Source organism: Rhinoderma darwinii, assembly GCF_050947455.1.
Source record: "Rhinoderma darwinii isolate aRhiDar2 chromosome 5 unlocalized genomic scaffold, aRhiDar2.hap1 SUPER_5_unloc_8, whole genome shotgun sequence".
Taxonomy (NCBI): Eukaryota; Metazoa; Chordata; class Amphibia; order Anura; family Rhinodermatidae; genus Rhinoderma; species Rhinoderma darwinii.
Genome location: NW_027461821.1, coordinates 557797 through 570193, shown reverse-complemented (window position 1 = coordinate 570193; position 12397 = coordinate 557797). Strand labels below are relative to the sequence as shown.

Sequence of the window (12397 nt, the reverse complement as noted above, 5' to 3'; positions counted from 1 at the left end):
CTGCTGCCATGCAGATAAACACTGGCAGCGGCAGCAAGTGCATGCCCACAGCCACCCCTTGTTCCTTCACACCTTGTATCAGCTGTAATCCAGTCCAGTCCAGTGCTGCCTGCTGAGCAGCACTGACCAACACTGCCTGGGCCCAGGCTTTTATCTCTGAGGCCCCATTATGATGTCAGAAAGCTGGCTCTGGAATCCTGAGGGCTCCACTATGACACGTGCAAAGTTCCGTCTGAACTTTATATAAGACGGTGAGGCTCAGTCAGTCACTCAGTGTTGCCTGAGAGGGCAACACTGCAACAGCCGGCCGCCAGGCTGTCTTTTTTTTGCACAGCTAGTTGCCTCCAGGAGGCCACAAGAGGGAGACAAGGGACTGCAAAATGGAAAATAGGCATCCACCAACTTTACAGACAACTTCTCCTTGCTCCTACAACCTCCATCCTTGCACAGTTTGTTATTCTTCTAGGTAACATAGTAACAAATCCAAATTGCTGCTCTCTTTGTAGGCAAGCAAGGCTTTGTTGCAACTGCAATTCTTACTTCTTCTTGAAATGTAGGGACGACAGTACATTCCATCACATCCATCTAGTGTACACAGGTAGGTCCATTGTGGCGGGCAGGCGAGCGGGCGGGCTGCTTTATTGGCTGTTTGCTGTTCCCCTACTCCACTCCACTATTTGACTGTTGTGCTGCATCAATCAATCAATCAATCAATCAATCAATCAATCAATCAATCAATCAATCAATCAATCAGTGGCTGGCTCAGGTGCAGCTCTTTAACTTACCTAAAAGGGAGGGCGGAGAGAAGACAAGGAAGGTGAATGAGGTGTTCCAATGTGAAATGCCGGAAACACAGAAACACAGACGACACACAACAAGAGGTGGCAATCTATTCATTAATTGCATTTAATCAATGAGCTCATTATCACTCATGCATTGTCCAACAGGTGTTGAAATAATGGGATTAAAAGGGGAGATCCCTTCAGAAAGACAGAAACAATAGCAAAGACAAAAAACACTTTTGGAATCTGCTTTTAGTCAACACATAAGGAAAGGGTGCACCGGTCCTGGAAATACTGCAATACCAGGTCAATGCGTGGAGTGGACAGAGCAAGCTCTATTTCCATCTCCCTGTTCTAAAAATCCATTTAATATATGGTCCCCAGATAGGGGACGTATCAGATATTAAACTGATAAGAACAGATACTACACTTGATCTTAGCCAAAAGGCCGAGAAGCGATAACCCGAACGGGCCGCGCGTTGCCCGAGCCTGCCCGATACTGCTGTTCAGCCCTTGCAGCGATTCAGCCTACTTCTAGGCAATTCCATGGGGCCCTGCAGGCTCACACACTCACAGCTACACGGGAGGTGAATAAAGGCCGGAGAGGAAGCCAGACAGGATTTGCTTCTTTTGCTTGCACCACAATGCAGTGCTGAAAGAGGAGGAATCTACATAAAAACGCCTTCCTGGCAACGCCCAAATGCCCTGCTGCCATGCAGATAAACACTGGCAGCGGCAGCAAGTGCATGCCCACAGCCACCCCTTGTTCCTTCACACCTTGTATCAGCTGTAATCCAGTCCAGTCCAGTGCTGCCTGCTGAGCAGCACTGACCAACACTGCCTGGGCCCAGGCTTTTATCTCTGAGGCCCCATTATGATGTCAGAAAGCTGGCTCTGGAATCCTGAGGGCTCCACTATGACACGTGCAAAGTTCCGTCTGAACTTTATATAAGACGGTGAGGCTCAGTCAGTCACTCAGTGTTGCCTGAGAGGGCAACACTGCAACAGCCGGCCGCCAGGCTGTCTTTTTTTTGCACAGCTAGTTGCCTCCAGGAGGCCACAAGAGGGAGACAAGGGACTGCAAAATGGAAAATAGGCATCCACCAACTTTACAGACAACTTCTCCTTGCTCCTACAACCTCCATCCTTGCACAGTTTGTTATTCTTCTAGGTAACATAGTAACAAATCCAAATTGCTGCTCTCTTTGTAGGCAAGCAAGGCTTTGTTGCAACTGCAATTCTTACTTCTTCTTGAAATGTAGGGACGACAGTACATTCCATCACATCCATCTAGTGTACACAGGTAGGTCCATTGTGGCGGGCAGGCGAGCGGGCGGGCTGCTTTATTGGCTGTTTGCTGTTCCCCTACTCCACTCCACTATTTGACTGTTATGCTGCATCAATCAATCAATCAATCAATCAATCAATCAATCAGTGGCTGGCTCAGGTGCAGCTCTTTAACTTACCTAAAAGGGAGGGCGGAGAGAAGACAAGGAAGGTGAATGAGGTGTTCCAATGTGAAATGCCGGAAACACAGAAACACAGACGACACACAACAAGAGGTGGCAATCTATTCATTAATTGCATTTAATCAATGAGCTCATTATCACTCATGCATTGTCCAACGGGTGTTGAAATAATGGGATTAAAAGGGGAGATCCCTTCAGAAAGACAGAAACAATAGCAAAGACAAAAAACACTTTTGGAATCTGCTTTTAGTCAACACATAAGGAAAGGGTGCACCGGTCCTGGAAATACTGCAATACCAGGTCAATGCGTGGAGTGGACAGAGCAAGCTCTATTTCCATCTCCCTGTTCTAAAAATCCATTTAATATATGGTCCCCAGATAGGGGACGTATCAGATATTAAACTGATAAGAACAGATACTACACTTGATCTTAGCCAAAAGGCCGAGAAGCGATAACCCGAACGGGCCGCGCGTTGCCCGAGCCTGCCCGATACTGCTGTTCAGCCCTTGCAGCGATTCAGCCTACTTCTAGGCAATTCCATGGGGCCCTGCAGGCTCACACACTCACAGCTACACGGGAGGTGAATAAAGGCCGGAGAGGAAGCCAGACAGGATTTGCTTCTTTTGCTTGCACCACAATGCAGTGCTGAAAGAGGAGGAATCTACATAAAAACGCCTTCCTGGCAACGCCCAAATGCCCTGCTGCCATGCAGATAAACACTGGCAGCGGCAGCAAGTGCATGCCCACAGCCACCCCTTGTTCCTTCACACCTTGTATCAGCTGTAATCCAGTCCAGTCCAGTGCTGCCTGCTGAGCAGCACTGACCAACACTGCCTGGGCCCAGGCTTTTATCTCTGAGGCCCCATTATGATGTCAGAAAGCTGGCTCTGGAATCCTGAGGGCTCCACTATGACACGTGCAAAGTTCCGTCTGAACTTTATATAAGACGGTGAGGCTCAGTCAGTCACTCAGTGTTGCCTGAGAGGGCAACACTGCAACAGCCGGCCGCCAGGCTGTCTTTTTTTTGCACAGCTAGTTGCCTCCAGGAGGCCACAAGAGGGAGACAAGGGACTGCAAAATGGAAAATAGGCATCCACCAACTTTACAGACAACTTCTCCTTGCTCCTACAACCTCCATCCTTGCACAGTTTGTTATTCTTCTAGGTAACATAGTAACAAATCCAAATTGCTGCTCTCTTTGTAGGCAAGCAAGGCTTTGTTGCAACTGCAATTCTTACTTCTTCTTGAAATGTAGGGACGACAGTACATTCCATCACATCCATCTAGTGTACACAGGTAGGTCCATTGTGGCGGGCAGGCGAGCGGGCGGGCTGCTTTATTGGCTGTTTGCTGTTCCCCTACTCCACTCCACTATTTGACTGTTGTGCTGCATCAATCAATCAATCAATCAATCAATCAATCAATCAATCAATCAGTGGCTGGCTCAGGTGCAGCTCTTTAACTTACCTAAAAGGGAGGGCGGAGAGAAGACAAGGAAGGTGAATGAGGTGTTCCAATGTGAAATGCCGGAAACACAGAAACACAGACGACACACAACAAGAGGTGGCAATCTATTCATTAATTGCATTTAATCAATGAGCTCATTATCACTCATGCATTGTCCAACAGGTGTTGAAATAATGGGATTAAAAGGGGAGATCCCTTCAGAAAGACAGAAACAATAGCAAAGACAAAAAACACTTTTGGAATCTGCTTTTAGTCAACACATAAGGAAAGGGTGCACCGGTCCTGGAAATACTGCAATACCAGGTCAATGCGTGGAGTGGACAGAGCAAGCTCTATTTCCATCTCCCTGTTCTAAAAATCCATTTAATATATGGTCCCCAGATAGGGGACGTATCAGATATTAAACTGATAAGAACAGATACTACACTTGATCTTAGCCAAAAGGCCGAGAAGCGATAACCCGAACGGGCCGCGCGTTGCCCGAGCCTGCCCGATACTGCTGTTCAGCCCTTGCAGCGATTCAGCCTACTTCTAGGCAATTCCATGGGGCCCTGCAGGCTCACACACTCACAGCTACACGGGAGGTGAATAAAGGCCGGAGAGGAAGCCAGACAGGATTTGCTTCTTTTGCTTGCACCACAATGCAGTGCTGAAAGAGGAGGAATCTACATAAAAACGCCTTCCTGGCAACGCCCAAATGCCCTGCTGCCATGCAGATAAACACTGGCAGCGGCAGCAAGTGCATGCCCACAGCCACCCCTTGTTCCTTCACACCTTGTATCAGCTGTAATCCAGTCCAGTCTAGTGCTGCCTGCTGAGCAGCACTGACCAACACTGCCTGGGCCCAGGCTTTTATCTCTGAGGCCCCATTATGATGTCAGAAAGCTGGCTCTGGAATCCTGAGGGCTCCACTATGACACGTGCAAAGTTCCGTCTGAACTTTATATAAGACGGTGAGGCTCAGTCAGTCACTCAGTGTTGCCTGAGAGGGCAACACTGCAACAGCCGGCCGCCAGGCTGTCTTTTTTTTGCACAGCTAGTTGCCTCCAGGAGGCCACAAGAGGGAGACAAGGGACTGCAAAATGGAAAATAGGCATCCACCAACTTTACAGACAACTTCTCCTTGCTCCTACAACCTCCATCCTTGCACAGTTTGTTATTCTTCTAGGTAACATAGTAACAAATCCAAATTGCTGCTCTCTTTGTAGGCAAGCAAGGCTTTGTTGCAACTGCAATTCTTACTTCTTCTTGAAATGTAGGGACGACAGTACATTCCATCACATCCATCTAGTGTACACAGGTAGGTCCATTGTGGCGGGCAGGCGAGCGGGCGGGCTGCTTTATTGGCTGTTTGCTGTTCCCCTACTCCACTCCACTATTTGACTGTTGTGCTGCATCAATCAATCAATCAATCAATCAATCAATCAATCAATCAATCAATCAGTGGCTGGCTCAGGTGCAGCTCTTTAACTTACCTAAAAGGGAGGGCGGAGAGAAGACAAGGAAGGTGAATGAGGTGTTCCAATGTGAAATGCCGGAAACACAGAAACACAGACGACACACAACAAGAGGTGGCAATCTATTCATTAATTGCATTTAATCAATGAGCTCATTATCACTCATGCATTGTCCAACAGGTGTTGAAATAATGGGATTAAAAGGGGAGATCCCTTCAGAAAGACAGAAACAATAGCAAAGACAAAAAACACTTTTGGAATCTGCTTTTAGTCAACACATAAGGAAAGGGTGCACCGGTCCTGGAAATACTGCAATACCAGGTCAATGCGTGGAGTGGACAGAGCAAGCTCTATTTCCATCTCCCTGTTCTAAAAATCCATTTAATATATGGTCCCCAGATAGGGGACGTATCAGATATTAAACTGATAAGAACAGATACTACACTTGATCTTAGCCAAAAGGCCGAGAAGCGATAACCCGAACGGGCCGCGCGTTGCCCGAGCCTGCCCGATACTGCTGTTCAGCCCTTGCAGCGATTCAGCCTACTTCTAGGCAATTCCATGGGGCCCTGCAGGCTCACACACTCACAGCTACACGGGAGGTGAATAAAGGCCGGAGAGGAAGCCAGACAGGATTTGCTTCTTTTGCTTGCACCACAATGCAGTGCTGAAAGAGGAGGAATCTACATAAAAACGCCTTCCTGGCAACGCCCAAATGCCCTGCTGCCATGCAGATAAACACTGGCAGCGGCAGCAAGTGCATGCCCACAGCCACCCCTTGTTCCTTCACACCTTGTATCAGCTGTAATCCAGTCCAGTCCAGTGCTGCCTGCTGAGCAGCACTGACCAACACTGCCTGGGCCCAGGCTTTTATCTCTGAGGCCCCATTATGATGTCAGAAAGCTGGCTCTGGAATCCTGAGGGCTCCACTATGACACGTGCAAAGTTCCGTCTGAACTTTATATAAGACGGTGAGGCTCAGTCAGTCACTCAGTGTTGCCTGAGAGGGCAACACTGCAACAGCCGGCCGCCAGGCTGTCTTTTTTTTGCACAGCTAGTTGCCTCCAGGAGGCCACAAGAGGGAGACAAGGGACTGCAAAATGGAAAATAGGCATCCACCAACTTTACAGACAACTTCTCCTTGCTCCTACAACCTCCATCCTTGCACAGTTTGTTATTCTTCTAGGTAACATAGTAACAAATCCAAATTGCTGCTCTCTTTGTAGGCAAGCAAGGCTTTGTTGCAACTGCAATTCTTACTTCTTCTTGAAATGTAGGGACGACAGTACATTCCATCACATCCATCTAGTGTACACAGGTAGGTCCATTGTGGCGGGCAGGCGAGCGGGCGGGCTGCTTTATTGGCTGTTTGCTGTTCCCCTACTCCACTCCACTATTTGACTGTTGTGCTGCATCAATCAATCAATCAATCAATCAATCAATCAATCAATCAATCAATCAATCAGTGGCTGGCTCAGGTGCAGCTCTTTAACTTACCTAAAAGGGAGGGCGGAGAGAAGACAAGGAAGGTGAATGAGGTGTTCCAATGTGAAATGCCGGAAACACAGAAACACAGACGACACACAACAAGAGGTGGCAATCTATTCATTAATTGCATTTAATCAATGAGCTCATTATCACTCATGCATTGTCCAACAGGTGTTGAAATAATGGGATTAAAAGGGGAGATCCCTTCAGAAAGACAGAAACAATAGCAAAGACAAAAAACACTTTTGGAATCTGCTTTTAGTCAACACATAAGGAAAGGGTGCACCGGTCCTGGAAATACTGCAATACCAGGTCAATGCGTGGAGTGGACAGAGCAAGCTCTATTTCCATCTCCCTGTTCTAAAAATCCATTTAATATATGGTCCCCAGATAGGGGACGTATCAGATATTAAACTGATAAGAACAGATACTACACTTGATCTTAGCCAAAAGGCCGAGAAGCGATAACCCGAACGGGCCGCGCGTTGCCCGAGCCTGCCCGATACTGCTGTTCAGCCCTTGCAGCGATTCAGCCTACTTCTAGGCAATTCCATGGGGCCCTGCAGGCTCACACACTCACAGCTACACGGGAGGTGAATAAAGGCCGGAGAGGAAGCCAGACAGGATTTGCTTCTTTTGCTTGCACCACAATGCAGTGCTGAAAGAGGAGGAATCTACATAAAAACGCCTTCCTGGCAACGCCCAAATGCCCTGCTGCCATGCAGATAAACACTGGCAGCGGCAGCAAGTGCATGCCCACAGCCACCCCTTGTTCCTTCACACCTTGTATCAGCTGTAATCCAGTCCAGTCCAGTGCTGCCTGCTGAGCAGCACTGACCAACACTGCCTGGGCCCAGGCTTTTATCTCTGAGGCCCCATTATGATGTCAGAAAGCTGGCTCTGGAATCCTGAGGGCTCCACTATGACACGTGCAAAGTTCCGTCTGAACTTTATATAAGACGGTGAGGCTCAGTCAGTCACTCAGTGTTGCCTGAGAGGGCAACACTGCAACAGCCGGCCGCCAGGCTGTCTTTTTTTTGCACAGCTAGTTGCCTCCAGGAGGCCACAAGAGGGAGACAAGGGACTGCAAAATGGAAAATAGGCATCCACCAACTTTACAGACAACTTCTCCTTGCTCCTACAACCTCCATCCTTGCACAGTTTGTTATTCTTCTAGGTAACATAGTAACAAATCCAAATTGCTGCTCTCTTTGTAGGCAAGCAAGGCTTTGTTGCAACTGCAATTCTTACTTCTTCTTGAAATGTAGGGACGACAGTACATTCCATCACATCCATCTAGTGTACACAGGTAGGTCCATTGTGGCGGGCAGGCGAGCGGGCGGGCTGCTTTATTGGCTGTTTGCTGTTCCCCTACTCCACTCCACTATTTGACTGTTGTGCTGCATCAATCAATCAATCAATCAATCAATCAATCAATCAATCAGTGGCTGGCTCAGGTGCAGCTCTTTAACTTACCTAAAAGGGAGGGCGGAGAGAAGACAAGGAAGGTGAATGAGGTGTTCCAATGTGAAATGCCGGAAACACAGAAACACAGACGACACACAACAAGAGGTGGCAATCTATTCATTAATTGCATTTAATCAATGAGCTCATTATCACTCATGCATTGTCCAACAGGTGTTGAAATAATGGGATTAAAAGGGGAGATCCCTTCAGAAAGACAGAAACAATAGCAAAGACAAAAAACACTTTTGGAATCTGCTTTTAGTCAACACATAAGGAAAGGGTGCACCGGTCCTGGAAATACTGCAATACCAGGTCAATGCGTGGAGTGGACAGAGCAAGCTCTATTTCCATCTCCCTGTTCTAAAAATCCATTTAATATATGGTCCCCAGATAGGGGACGTATCAGATATTAAACTGATAAGAACAGATACTACACTTGATCTTAGCCAAAAGGCCGAGAAGCGATAACCCGAACGGGCCGCGCGTTGCCCGAGCCTGCCCGATACTGCTGTTCAGCCCTTGCAGCGATTCAGCCTACTTCTAGGCAATTCCATGGGGCCCTGCAGGCTCACACACTCACAGCTACACGGGAGGTGAATAAAGGCCGGAGAGGAAGCCAGACAGGATTTGCTTCTTTTGCTTGCACCACAATGCAGTGCTGAAAGAGGAGGAATCTACATAAAAACGCCTTCCTGGCAACGCCCAAATGCCCTGCTGCCATGCAGATAAACACTGGCAGCGGCAGCAAGTGCATGCCCACAGCCACCCCTTGTTCCTTCACACCTTGTATCAGCTGTAATCCAGTCCAGTCCAGTGCTGCCTGCTGAGCAGCACTGACCAACACTGCCTGGGCCCAGGCTTTTATCTCTGAGGCCCCATTATGATGTCAGAAAGCTGGCTCTGGAATCCTGAGGGCTCCACTATGACACGTGCAAAGTTCCGTCTGAACTTTATATAAGACGGTGAGGCTCAGTCAGTCACTCAGTGTTGCCTGAGAGGGCAACACTGCAACAGCCGGCCGCCAGGCTGTCTTTTTTTTGCACAGCTAGTTGCCTCCAGGAGGCCACAAGAGGGAGACAAGGGACTGCAAAACTGCAAAATGGAAAATAGGCATCCACCAACTTTACAGACAACTTCTCCTTGCTCCTACAACCTCCATCCTTGCACAGTTTGTTATTCTTCTAGGTAACATAGTAACAAATCCAAATTGCTGCTCTCTTTGTAGGCAAGCAAGGCTTTGTTGCAACTGCAATTCTTACTTCTTCTTGAAATGTAGGGACGACAGTACATTCCATCACATCCATCTAGTGTACACAGGTAGGTCCATTGTGGCGGGCAGGCGAGCGGGCGGGCTGCTTTATTGGCTGTTTGCTGTTCCCCTACTCCACTCCACTATTTGACTGTTGTGCTGCATCAATCAATCAATCAATCAATCAATCAATCAATCAATCAGTGGCTGGCTCAGGTGCAGCTCTTTAACTTACCTAAAAGGGAGGGCGGAGAGAAGACAAGGAAGGTGAATGAGGTGTTCCAATGTGAAATGCCGGAAACACAGAAACACAGACGACACACAACAAGAGGTGGCAATCTATTCATTAATTGCATTTAATCAATGAGCTCATTATCACTCATGCATTGTCCAACAGGTGTTGAAATAATGGGATTAAAAGGGGAGATCCCTTCAGAAAGACAGAAACAATAGCAAAGACAAAAAACACTTTTGGAATCTGCTTTTAGTCAACACATAAGGAAAGGGTGCACCGGTCCTGGAAATACTGCAATACCAGGTCAATGCGTGGAGTGGACAGAGCAAGCTCTATTTCCATCTCCCTGTTCTAAAAATCCATTTAATATATGGTCCCCAGATAGGGGACGTATCAGATATTAAACTGATAAGAACAGATACTACACTTGATCTTAGCCAAAAGGCCGAGAAGCGATAACCCGAACGGGCCGCGCGTTGCCCGAGCCTGCCCGATACTGCTGTTCAGCCCTTGCAGCGATTCAGCCTACTTCTAGGCAATTCCATGGGGCCCTGCAGGCTCACACACTCACAGCTACACGGGAGGTGAATAAAGGCCGGAGAGGAAGCCAGACAGGATTTGCTTCTTTTGCTTGCACCACAATGCAGTGCTGAAAGAGGAGGAATCTACATAAAAACGCCTTCCTGGCAACGCCCAAATGCCCTGCTGCCATGCAGATAAACACTGGCAGCGGCAGCAAGTGCATGCCCACAGCCACCCCTTGTTCCTTCACACCTTGTATCAGCTGTAATCCAGTCCAGTCCAGTGCTGCCTGCTGAGCAGCACTGACCAACACTGCCTGGGCCCAGGCTTTTATCTCTGAGGCCCCATTATGATGTCAGAAAGCTGGCTCTGGAATCCTGAGGGCTCCACTATGACACGTGCAAAGTTCCGTCTGAACTTTATATAAGACGGTGAGGCTCAGTCAGTCACTCAGTGTTGCCTGAGAGGGCAACACTGCAACAGCCGGCCGCCAGGCTGTCTTTTTTTTGCACAGCTAGTTGCCTCCAGGAGGCCACAAGAGGGAGACAAGGGACTGCAAAATGGAAAATAGGCATCCACCAACTTTACAGACAACTTCTCCTTGCTCCTACAACCTCCATCCTTGCACAGTTTGTTATTCTTCTAGGTAACATAGTAACAAATCCAAATTGCTGCTCTCTTTGTAGGCAAGCAAGGCTTTGTTGCAACTGCAATTCTTACTTCTTCTTGAAATGTAGGGACGACAGTACATTCCATCACATCCATCTAGTGTACACAGGTAGGTCCATTGTGGCGGGCAGGCGAGCGGGCGGGCTGCTTTATTGGCTGTTTGCTGTTCCCCTACTCCACTCCACTATTTGACTGTTGTGCTGCATCAATCAATCAATCAATCAATCAATCAATCAATCAATCAATCAATCAATCAGTGGCTGGCTCAGGTGCAGCTCTTTAACTTACCTAAAAGGGAGGGCGGAGAGAAGACAAGGAAGGTGAATGAGGTGTTCCAATGTGAAATGCCGGAAACACAGAAACACAGACGACACACAACAAGAGGTGGCAATCTATTCATTAATTGCATTTAATCAATGAGCTCATTATCACTCATGCATTGTCCAACAGGTGTTGAAATAATGGGATTAAAAGGGGAGATCCCTTCAGAAAGACAGAAACAATAGCAAAGACAAAAAACACTTTTGGAATCTGCTTTTAGTCAACACATAAGGAAAGGGTGCACCGGTCCTGGAAATACTGCAATACCAGGTCAATGCGTGGAGTGGACAGAGCAAGCTCTATTTCCATCTCCCTGTTCTAAAAATCCATTTAATATATGGTCCCCAGATAGGGGACGTATCAGATATTAAACTGATAAGAACAGATACTACACTTGATCTTAGCCAAAAGGCCGAGAAGCGATAACCCGAACGGGCCGCGCGTTGCCCGAGCCTGCCCGATACTGCTGTTCAGCCCTTGCAGCGATTCAGCCTACTTCTAGGCAATTCCATGGGGCCCTGCAGGCTCACACACTCACAGCTACACGGGAGGTGAATAAAGGCCGGAGAGGAAGCCAGACAGGATTTGCTTCTTTTGCTTGCACCACAATGCAGTGCTGAAAGAGGAGGAATCTACATAAAAACGCCTTCCTGGCAACGCCCAAATGCCCTGCTGCCATGCAGATAAACACTGGCAGCGGCAGCAAGTGCATGCTCACAGCCACCCCTTGTTCCTTCACACCTTGTATCAGCTGTAATCCAGTCCAGTCCAGTGCTGCCTGCTGAGCAGCACTGACCAACACTGCCTGGGCCCAGGCTTTTATCTCTGAGGCCCCATTATGATGTCAGAAAGCTGGCTCTGGAATCCTGAGGGCTCCACTATGACACGTGCAAAGTTCCGTCTGAACTTTATATAAGACGGTGAGGCTCAGTCAGTCACTCAGTGTTGCCTGAGAGGGCAACACTGCAACAGCCGGCCGCCAGGCTGTCTTTTTTTTTGCACAGCTAGTTGCCTCCAGGAGGCCACAAGAGGGAGACAAGGGACTGCAAAATGGAAAATAGGCATCCACCAACTTTACAGACAACTTCTCCTTGCTCCTACAACCTCCATCCTTGCACAGTTTGTTATTCTTCTAGGTAACATAGTAACAAATCCAAATTGCTGCTCTCTTTGTAGGCAAGCAAGGCTTTGTTGCAACTGCAATTCTTACTTCTTCTTGAAATGTAGGGACGACAGTACATTTCATCACATCCATCTAGTGTACACAGGT

General features: G+C 47.9%; 8 non-coding genes across 8 annotated transcripts; all 8 read right to left on the bottom strand.

The window, feature by feature from the left end:
- Window positions 1–1051: 1051 nt before the first annotated feature.
- Window positions 1052–1242, bottom strand: LOC142697513 (U2 spliceosomal RNA). The gene has a single exon (XR_012865300.1). It is a non-coding gene; the product is annotated as a U2 spliceosomal RNA (small nuclear RNA).
- A 1272-nt stretch (window positions 1243–2514) lies between these two features.
- Window positions 2515–2705, bottom strand: LOC142697512 (U2 spliceosomal RNA). The gene has a single exon (XR_012865299.1). It is a non-coding gene; the product is annotated as a U2 spliceosomal RNA (small nuclear RNA).
- A 1280-nt stretch (window positions 2706–3985) lies between these two features.
- LOC142697511 (U2 spliceosomal RNA) lies at window positions 3986–4176 on the bottom strand. The gene has a single exon (XR_012865298.1). It is a non-coding gene; the product is annotated as a U2 spliceosomal RNA (small nuclear RNA).
- Window positions 4177–5460: 1284 nt separating this feature from the next.
- Window positions 5461–5651, bottom strand: LOC142697510 (U2 spliceosomal RNA). Its single transcript, XR_012865297.1, has one exon. It is a non-coding gene; the product is annotated as a U2 spliceosomal RNA (small nuclear RNA).
- Window positions 5652–6939: 1288 nt separating this feature from the next.
- Window positions 6940–7130, bottom strand: LOC142697509 (U2 spliceosomal RNA). Its single transcript, XR_012865296.1, has one exon. It is a non-coding gene; the product is annotated as a U2 spliceosomal RNA (small nuclear RNA).
- A 1276-nt stretch (window positions 7131–8406) lies between these two features.
- On the bottom strand, window positions 8407–8597 carry LOC142697508 (U2 spliceosomal RNA). The gene has a single exon (XR_012865295.1). It is a non-coding gene; the product is annotated as a U2 spliceosomal RNA (small nuclear RNA).
- Window positions 8598–9881: 1284 nt separating this feature from the next.
- Window positions 9882–10072, bottom strand: LOC142697507 (U2 spliceosomal RNA). The gene has a single exon (XR_012865294.1). It is a non-coding gene; the product is annotated as a U2 spliceosomal RNA (small nuclear RNA).
- A 1288-nt stretch (window positions 10073–11360) lies between these two features.
- LOC142697505 (U2 spliceosomal RNA) lies at window positions 11361–11551 on the bottom strand. The gene has a single exon (XR_012865293.1). It is a non-coding gene; the product is annotated as a U2 spliceosomal RNA (small nuclear RNA).
- Window positions 11552–12397: the final 846 nt, after the last annotated feature.